Source organism: Arachis ipaensis, chromosome B8 (genome assembly GCF_059453495.1).
Source record: "Arachis ipaensis isolate K30076 ecotype BB chromosome B8, ASM5945349v1, whole genome shotgun sequence".
Lineage (NCBI taxonomy): Eukaryota > Viridiplantae > Streptophyta > Magnoliopsida > Fabales > Fabaceae > Arachis > Arachis ipaensis.
The window spans coordinates 57711500-57720602 of NC_142443.1; positions in this window are offsets into that span (position 1 = coordinate 57711500).

Here is a 9103-nt window from a genome sequence, read left to right on the forward strand (position 1 = left end):
CTAACCGGCTTGGCTCCATCTTGGAGAAAGATCCTATGCATGCACTTGCGGGGGTCAATTCCCACAATATCCACTAGGCTCCATCCTATTGCTTTCTTGTACTTTCTTAGAACATCTAGGAGCTTTTCCTCTTCTTCACTTGAGAGCTCACTAGCAATAATGACCAGAAACCTTTGGTTATCCTCTAAGAAAGCATACTTCAGATGAGATGGAAGGGGCTTCAGTTCACTTTTTATCTCAAGATGAGGTTCCTTTTCATCAAGCTCATGGGACTCATTCTTGACAACTTCCTCTTGTTCATCCTCTTGGTCATCCGTCTCCTCAACAATGGGGTAGCACAACTTGTCATGATCTTCTTCTTGCACTTCCGCTACCACTTCATCAATTACATCACATCGGAGCATGGAATGTTCTTCGGGAGGATGTTTCATGGCTTCCTCTAAATTGAACTTGATAGTCTTGTCTCCAACCCCAAAGGAATATACACCGGTGAAGGCATCTAACTTGAATTTGGAGGTTTTGAGGAAGCGTCTACCAAGTAGAACGGAGGATGAGCTTCTATTTTCTGTTGGAGGCATTTCAAGGATGTAAAAATCGACCGGAAAAACCAAATCCTTAATTGCCACAAGTACATCTTCCGCTATCCCCATCACTGTGATCACACTTTTATCGGCTAAGGCAAACCTTGCCGCCGACTTCTTCAATGGAGCTAAATTCAACCGCACGTAGATAGAAAGCAGCATGATGCTAACACAGGCCCCCAAGTCACACATACAATCATGAAAAGTGTATCCACCAATACAATAAGACACTAAGCACGGTCCAGGGTCACCACATTTTCTTGGAATAGGTTCCATCAAGGAAGAAATTGAACTACCCAAGGATAATGTCTCCAACTCTCCTATCCTATCCTTGTGTGTACACAATTCTTTCAAAAATTTTGCATACTTTGGAATTTGTTGAATAGCATCAAGGAGTGGTATAGTTAACTCAACCTTTTTGAACACTTGAAGCATGTTCAAATCAAATTCTGGTGTCTTCTTTGCTTTCTTCACCATGGAAGGAAATGGAATAGGAATTGACTCATCCACTATGGCTTTCCTCTTGGGTTCCTTGAGCTTTACTCCTTCTTCCTCGTGCCTTTTGTCTACCACCTCTTCTTCATGTGGGGCTTCAACGACTACCTCTTCCTCATGAATTTCTCCCATGACCCTTGGAGGTATCTCCTCTAACGTAGTCCCCGACCTTAGAGTGATGGCGTTGAGACCGCCCTTTGGGTTTAGTTGGGGTTGGGATGGAAGGTTAGAAGAACTTGAGGGTTGGTTGGTGTTGTTATTGGGGTTTGGTGGTTGGTTTGACATGTTCATCTTTGAAAGTAAGTTGGTGAGGTTGGCCAATTGAACATTCAAGGCCTCAAATTGAGCCTTGTTGCTCTCATCTCGTTTTTCCATAACGGCTCTAAGCTCTTAAACATGATTGTTGGAAGATGGAGGAGTTTGGTTTTGGTTTTTTTGTCTATGGTGTGGTGCTTGGTACTTGGTGTAGTTGTTTTGGTTTTGGTTGGAGTAGCTTTGGTTGGCTTGGTGGTTGGTGTTGTTGTGGTGGTATTGGGATGAAGATTGGTTATTGTTGTGATGAGAAGAAGAGTTGTTCCACCTTTGGTTTTGATTGCTTCCTTGTGCATTATCTCTCCACCCTTGATGTTGATTACCACCTTGATGGTAATTGTTTTGACCTTGAGAAGGGTAGGGTGGACGGTTGTTGTAATTCGCATTGGCTACCACAAGAGCATGTTCCTCTTGAATTTGATGGCATTGGTCGGTGTAATATGTGGTGCTAGAGCACAAACCACAAATTCTAGGAGGGCCTTCAAGTTGAGCAACTGGAGGTGGGGCTTGAACGGCTTGGATGGAGTAGTATTCCTTTTGATCCTTTTGGATTTGTGTAAGGATGGTGGTCATATCCCAAGTGCCTTGGTTAGACTTGATTTGGAAGGGGACGGTTCTACCACACCCTTAAGGGGATTACTCCTCACTCTTGTGTGTTGTGTAGATTCGGCAACGTCCTTTATCAAATTCCAAGCTTCTCCCTCTGTCTTGTTTTTCGAAAGGGAACCGCCACTAGAAGCGGTGAGCAATCTTCTATCTTCCGCGCAAAGACCTCTAGTGAAGTAGCTAATGAGCAAGTGAGTGGTCATTCCGTAGTGTGGACATGACTCCAATAGCCTCTCGAACCGAAACCAATACTCGTACAAACTCTCTTGGTCTCTTTGCATTATGCCCGAAATCTCCTTCCGGATGTAGTCGGTCTTCTCTGGTGGGAAGAACTTATCAAGAAACTCTCTCCTCAAGAAATCCCAATTAGTCACAATCTCATCCGGTAGCGAATAGAACCATGTTTTTGCTTGCGCTTCAAGAGAGAAAGGGAAGGCAAAAACCATGATAGCTACCTCACCGGCTCCATGCCATCGAGCCGTAGAACAAGCAACTTGAAAATCCTTCAAATGTCGGATGGGGTCTTGACCCGGCAACCCATGATACTTAGGAAGTAAATTTATCAAGCTACTCTTCAACTCAAAGTTTGGATCAAGGTTAGGATACCTTGCTTGCAATGCTTGAAGTATGATATCCAGAGCTCCTTGCTCATGCAAAGTGATCCGGCGTGGCTCCGCCATGTGTGGCTCACCTGTAGGATGCAAAAATGTATTAGTAGTGTCAACAGAAGAATAAGAAGTAGCGGACTCCAAGTCACTCTCGGTAACGCCTAGTGATTCGGTGTTTTCCTCGAGAGAGGCCGAAGTACTAGGTGTATAGTCCAACCGCCATCTAGATTGCCGAGTGTGTAACAAAGTTCTTTCGATCTCGGGATCAAAATTGGCTAAGCTAGAATTCGGTTGAGACCGAGTCATAAAACTTGAAAGTCATAGCACAAATGTAAAAGAAATCTAAACTATAGCTAAGTAACGAAAGAAGTAAAATATCTACAATATTCACATATTCACATAACCAATATCAAGGCATACGTTGCAACCATTTCCCGGCAACGGCGCCAAAAATTTGGCACGGTCACAAGGGTGTATTGGTAAAGATTCTCTTTAATAAAACCGCGTTGTAAGTATAGCTCTACCAACAACAATCCTCGGGGGTCAAATTTAGAAGAGGGATTTGGTTGTCACAAGTTCAACCCCAATAGAAATAACCGAAGTATTCAAACCTCGGGTCATCTCACAAGGAATGGGCAAACATGTGCTTTGACATTAGTTAGAAATTCGGGGTTGTGAGTTATGAGCATGAAAATAAATGGGAATCTTAATAAGCAAGTAATCTTAAAATGCGTCAACTAGTTCAATTGACTAAGCAAAACATGAGTAACTTCAATGAATAAACAACATTCCACTTAATTCTATTATAACCCAAACAAGGAACTACAACTAAAGCAATTGGTTGAGAAAATTGGTTTTCAAATATGAATAATAAAAGCAACTCTTGGCTAGGCTTGGGAATTGGGGTCACCATCCTTGTCTAACAATTATATCTTGACAATTATAAGGAACCAAGCTCATTAAGTCTACTCTCAAAGTCTTAAGTACGTGATATCTACCCCTAGACTTGAAGTACGTCAAATGGCCCTGATCACATCAACCCATAAGTCCCAACCTACCTACTAATTAGATTAGTAGTGGGTTGGCATCAATGAGTATCAAATTGACCACCTAGGGCTCCCAAATCATCAAATCCATTAGACACAATGACTCAAGTTTACCCAATTCCCTTGACCTAGGCCAAGAGTGAAAAAGACTACTCCATAATCAAAGTAAACAATTCATCAAACACTTGGTAAGCATTAACAAAAGACATGTTCAAAATGGCAATTAAATTGAAATCCACAAATACCCACTAACAATTATCAACATATGATCATCTAAACAACAAAGCTAAACATAGAAATCATCAATGTAACATTAACAAGTCAAGATTCATAACATTCATGAAATGGGTATAAAATGATAATTGACAAGAATTCATAAACTATCACAAGATATAAGCAAAATTGTAACAAGGAATTCAAATTGAACAATTAAAACTAGTAATTAACAAGATCCAAGTCACAAATCAACAAAGGACAATCAAATTAAAACTAGATCTAGAGAGGAACAAGGGTTTCTCTCTCTAGAACAACAAAAGAACCAAAAACTAGCTAAAAATTATGTCCTAGGGTAAAATGAGTGATCTCCCCCTTTCTCCTAGCATCCTTGGGTCTTTTTCCATGCAGAAACAGCTTGAAATTGGGCCTAATGAGCCTCAGAAATCGCCAGGCACGATTTCCTTTAATGAGGTCACGTGCAGCTTTCCACGCGTGCGCACCATGCGTGCGTGTAGATAAAAATTTCCTGATCCGCGCGGAGGCGTCCATCCTTGCGCGCCGCTTCCAGCCAATCCCATCCACGCGTGCGCGTGGAGTGCGCGAGCGCGCCGATGCTGCTTTTCCCAAGATCTCAATTCCTCATGTTCCTCCCTTTTTGTACATGCTTTCTCCCTCTCTTCTAAGTCATTCCTATCCTATAATTCCTGAAATTACTGAACAAGTACATCACGGCATCGAATGGCAATAGAAGAGGATTAAAATATGGCAATTTTAAGGCAAAATAAGCATGTTTTCCATCATGGAGCAATATTGGGAAGTGAACACAAAACCATGCATTTCTTGTGAATAAGTGCGTGAAATGTTGATAAAATCCCCCAAAATAAGCACAAGATAAACCACAAAATCGGGGTTTATTAGTTGGACGCCAGAATATTGCTGGAAGCTGGCGTTGAATGCCAGTTTTGGACCTTCAATTTTGAAGAAAAGTATGGACTATTATACATTACTGGAAAGTTCTGGATGTTAGCTTTCAATATCCATTGAGAACGCTCTATGTGGACTTTTGTAGCTCCAGAAAATCTCTTTCGAGTGCAAGAAGGTCAGATCATGACAGCATCTGCAGTGCTTTCTCTGCCTTTGAATCAGACTTTAGCTCCAGCTCCTCAATTTCAGCCAGAAAATACCTGAAATTGCATAAAAACACATAAACTCAAAGTAGAATCCAAAAATGTGAATTTTGCACTAAAACCTATGAAAACTTAATAAAACATGCTAAAAACTATATAAAAATGATGGCAAAAAGCGTATAAAATATATGCTCATCAGTTTTACAACAAGTGGTGGAAGTAGAAACTCTTGAAGGTGAAGAAATAGTTGAAGATTTAGGGAGGTTGAGCAAAAAGCAAGTTCCATCATTGAAGACAACTCTATACCAAATGACATTGGTGACCTTGTTAAAGCTTCTTCCATTGGATGTGAAATTGATGTTGAAGTGGACTTCACACAACCTCCAAAATTTGATGTGATTGATGATGAAGAAGACTTGGAAGAGGTTAATGGAGAAAAGCTAGAAAGTGTTGAAGTTCCAAAATTTGATTTGATTGATGATGAGGAAGGGTTGGAAGAAGTTGACAAACAAGTAGAAGTTGAAGGAAGTTGTCAAGAGGTAGAAGTCATCTAGGAAAAGTCAAAAGGAGTGAAGATCACTTTGTCAAAATCATTGGATACTGTTCCGGGAGTTACCTGAAACTGTAGGTCGATCTCGGACGAGATCTTCTGTACGGGTCAGAGATGACATGTCCGGCTGATGGGTGGCGGCCGGAGCTATCGTGTCTGACTTGTTGGATGCTGCACTGCTGATCCTTGATCACCGGAAGGTGGGGGGTACCTGCAAGAGACTCCGATGCTTAAGTTAGCATGGGTATTAAACAGGTTTTTTGTAAAATCAGAGTATGAGTTATACCTGGGTGCTCCAGTGTATTTATAATGGTGTGGAGTGACCTTCTTAGATAAGATAAGTTAGTTATCATTATCTTATCTTTGAGTGAGGTCATCTTATCTTCAAGGAAACCGCCCTTATCTCTATAGGCTTGGACTACCTTTGGATTTGGGTCGTGTTCCTCTATTTGGGCCCTTTACTGGGCTCTCCTGTCGATTTGGCCGAGCTCTTTGAGGAAAGGTCGGCTAGTCGGACCTAAAGAGGCCGGTCGCTTTATTGCCAATCATCCCGGGTCGGATAGCTCGACCCAGGGTATGAACAGATACCCTCCTTGCTAAGTCACCATCCAAGTTACAAATTGAGTGGGCAATCATCTCGTCCTTTAATTTCCTTGGTCCATATCAATATGCTTTGTTAGAAATGGATCGTCAACTTAGAGCTATTTGTGGGTTAGAAAGTAGAAAAGAGTTGGATGTTGGTTGGCAACAAGAATCAAGGTGCATAATGGATGGAAACTCAAACTTTAGGATTCAAAAGTGGAGTAAAGCTCAATTCAATGGAGTTAGGAAGAGGATTAGGAGTCATGAGGAGAATTCAAGAAGTTTGTCACCCAATTGGAAGCATGTAGATAAAAAGGAAGGGGTGTTGACAAACAAAGTATGGAATCCTGGAATACACATCAACAATCATCAATCTTGGGGCCTTACTACTTGCTTGAAAGTTCTTAGAAGAGTGAGGTGCATAATTTGGGATCCGGAGGCTATTGGAAATGCAAACATTGGTGGGGATTCAAAGATGAGTACAAGCATAAACCACCTTGACAAAGAGCCTCCCAATTATCCAACTTAAGGACTTAAACTAAAAGTGCTAAGTGGAAGACACCCCACCATGGTAAACTCTTTCCATTTTCTTATATATATAATCAATGAATGAATTAGGATGCTGTTCATGCATCGATTCGAGCTATAAAGGACCGGGTTGGCCGACCTCTTGGAAGGTTGGCCCATGACCGACCTCTTAAGGTTGACCCATGATCGACCTCTTGGAAGGTTGGCTCATTACTGACCTCTTCTCAAAGAGATCGGCCAAATCGCCAGAGGAGCCCAAAGCAGGCCAAACGAAGGAACATAGCCCAATCTAAAGGCAGCCAAAGCCCAAAAGATAAAGGTGGTTCCCCTTAAAGATAAGATGACTTCACTCAAAGATAAGATAAGATAACTATCTTATCTCCAGAAAGGTCACTCCACACTATTATAAATACAATGGAGCACCCAGGTATAACTCATACTCTGATTCTACTAAAAATCTGCTTAATACCCTTGCTAACTTAAGCATCGGAGTCCCTTGCAGGTACCACCACCCTCCGGTGACAAAGGATCAGAAGCATAGCCAGTCGAACAAGTCGGACACGACAGCTCCGGCCGCCACCCACCAGCTGGACACGTCAGCTCTAACCAGTACAGAAGATCTTGTCCGAGATCGACCTACAGTTTCAGGTAACCCTCGGAATATTGGGGCCATTGCCAGGGAACTTGGAAGTCATCCCATCATCATGACAAACAACTTTGACAATGACCAAGACTCTGATCTAGAAGACAGGACGCCGCACAAGAACGCAGACACTACACCAAAAGATACTCCTGAACCTAACAAAGACAAGAATTCACCGAATGCGGGAGCCGTGGAAGCACTTCAAGATCGCCTAAAACAACTCGAAAAAGAGGTGGAGCACCAACGAGAAGCTGAGAAAGACCTACGAAGGGAAGTTAGGTGACACCGCGAGTTAGATGACAAGCTCCTAAAACTCGAAGCAGATCTCAAAGCCAAAACTACTCGATCCGGTCACGAAGATAGCTCCCGTAAGGACCAAGACCCATTCATCAAAAAGATCATGAGGACCAAAATCCCAAAGAACTTTAAACTTCCCGACATGACTTTATACGATGGCACAATAGATCCCAGCCATCATCTCAATAATTTCAGAAGTCGAATGTACCTCACTGACGCCTCAGATGCAGTCTACTGCAAAGCCTTCCCGACTACCTTAACAAAGACATCAATTAAATAGTTCGACAATCTATCCCCTAGGTCCATCTCTATCTTCGACGACTTAGCTAAGAAGTTTTTAGCCAGATTCTCCATCCAGAAAAACAAAACTAAACACGCCCCAAGTCTACTAGGGATCAAACAAGGAGATCGGGAAAGTCTCCGCAGCTACATGGAAAGCTTCAACAAAGTATGTCTGGACATACAAAGTCTGCCCATAGAAGCAGCAATTATGGGTCTCATTAATGGCCTACGAGAGGGACCTTTTAGCCATTCTATATCGAAAAAACATCCCACATCTCTAAATAAAGTGCAAGAGCGAGCGGAGAAATACATCAACTTGGAGGAAAACTCTCGACTAGGAGAGACCTCAAAACCCGGATTCTCCTACTCCTCCCGAGATAAGGACAAAGAATCCAAGAAAAAAGAAGATCAACATGGAGAAAAGATCAAAAAATACCACAATTACACCCCTCTTCGGGTGTCCCTTGTGGATGTCTACAAAGAAGTTTGCCACAATGAAAAAATACCCCCACCTCGACCACTCAAAAACAAAAAAGGAGGAGGAAATCGGACTGAATATTATGAATACCATCGAATCTATGGACATTACACCAACGAATGCTTCGACTTAAAAAATGTCATAGAAAAACTGGTAAGAGAGGAAAAATTAGATCGGTACTTAGCCAGCCGAACTGATGAACCCAGAAAAAGAAGAAGGCACGAAGATGTCGGACGAACTGAACGACCACCTCGTACACTAGAGAGACATGTACACACGATACACGGAGGATTTGCGGGAGGAGGGATCTCCAAATCACCTCGCAAAAGACATCTTAAGGAAGTATATCATGTCGAGGGAAAAGAGGAAGCACCCGACATCCCTACAATCACTTTGGCTAAAGAGGACACAGCCGGCATCATCTCAGGACACGACGATCCCATGGTCATCAATATCATATTGGCCAATGCAAATCTCCACCACACACTGGTAGACCAGGGAAGCTCGGCCGACATCTTGTTCAAAACTGCCTTCGACAAACTCGGTCTGGAAGAAAAAGAACTCAGAGCATATCCGAACAGCCTGTTCGGGCTGGGAGACATGCCAATCCAACCACTTGGATACATCTCACTACACACGACCTTTGGAAAAGGAAACCGGTCAAGGACACTCAACATAGACTACATCGTGGTCGATGTGAGTTCAGCCTACAATGCCTTAATAGGTCAGACAACATTAAATCAGCTCGGCAC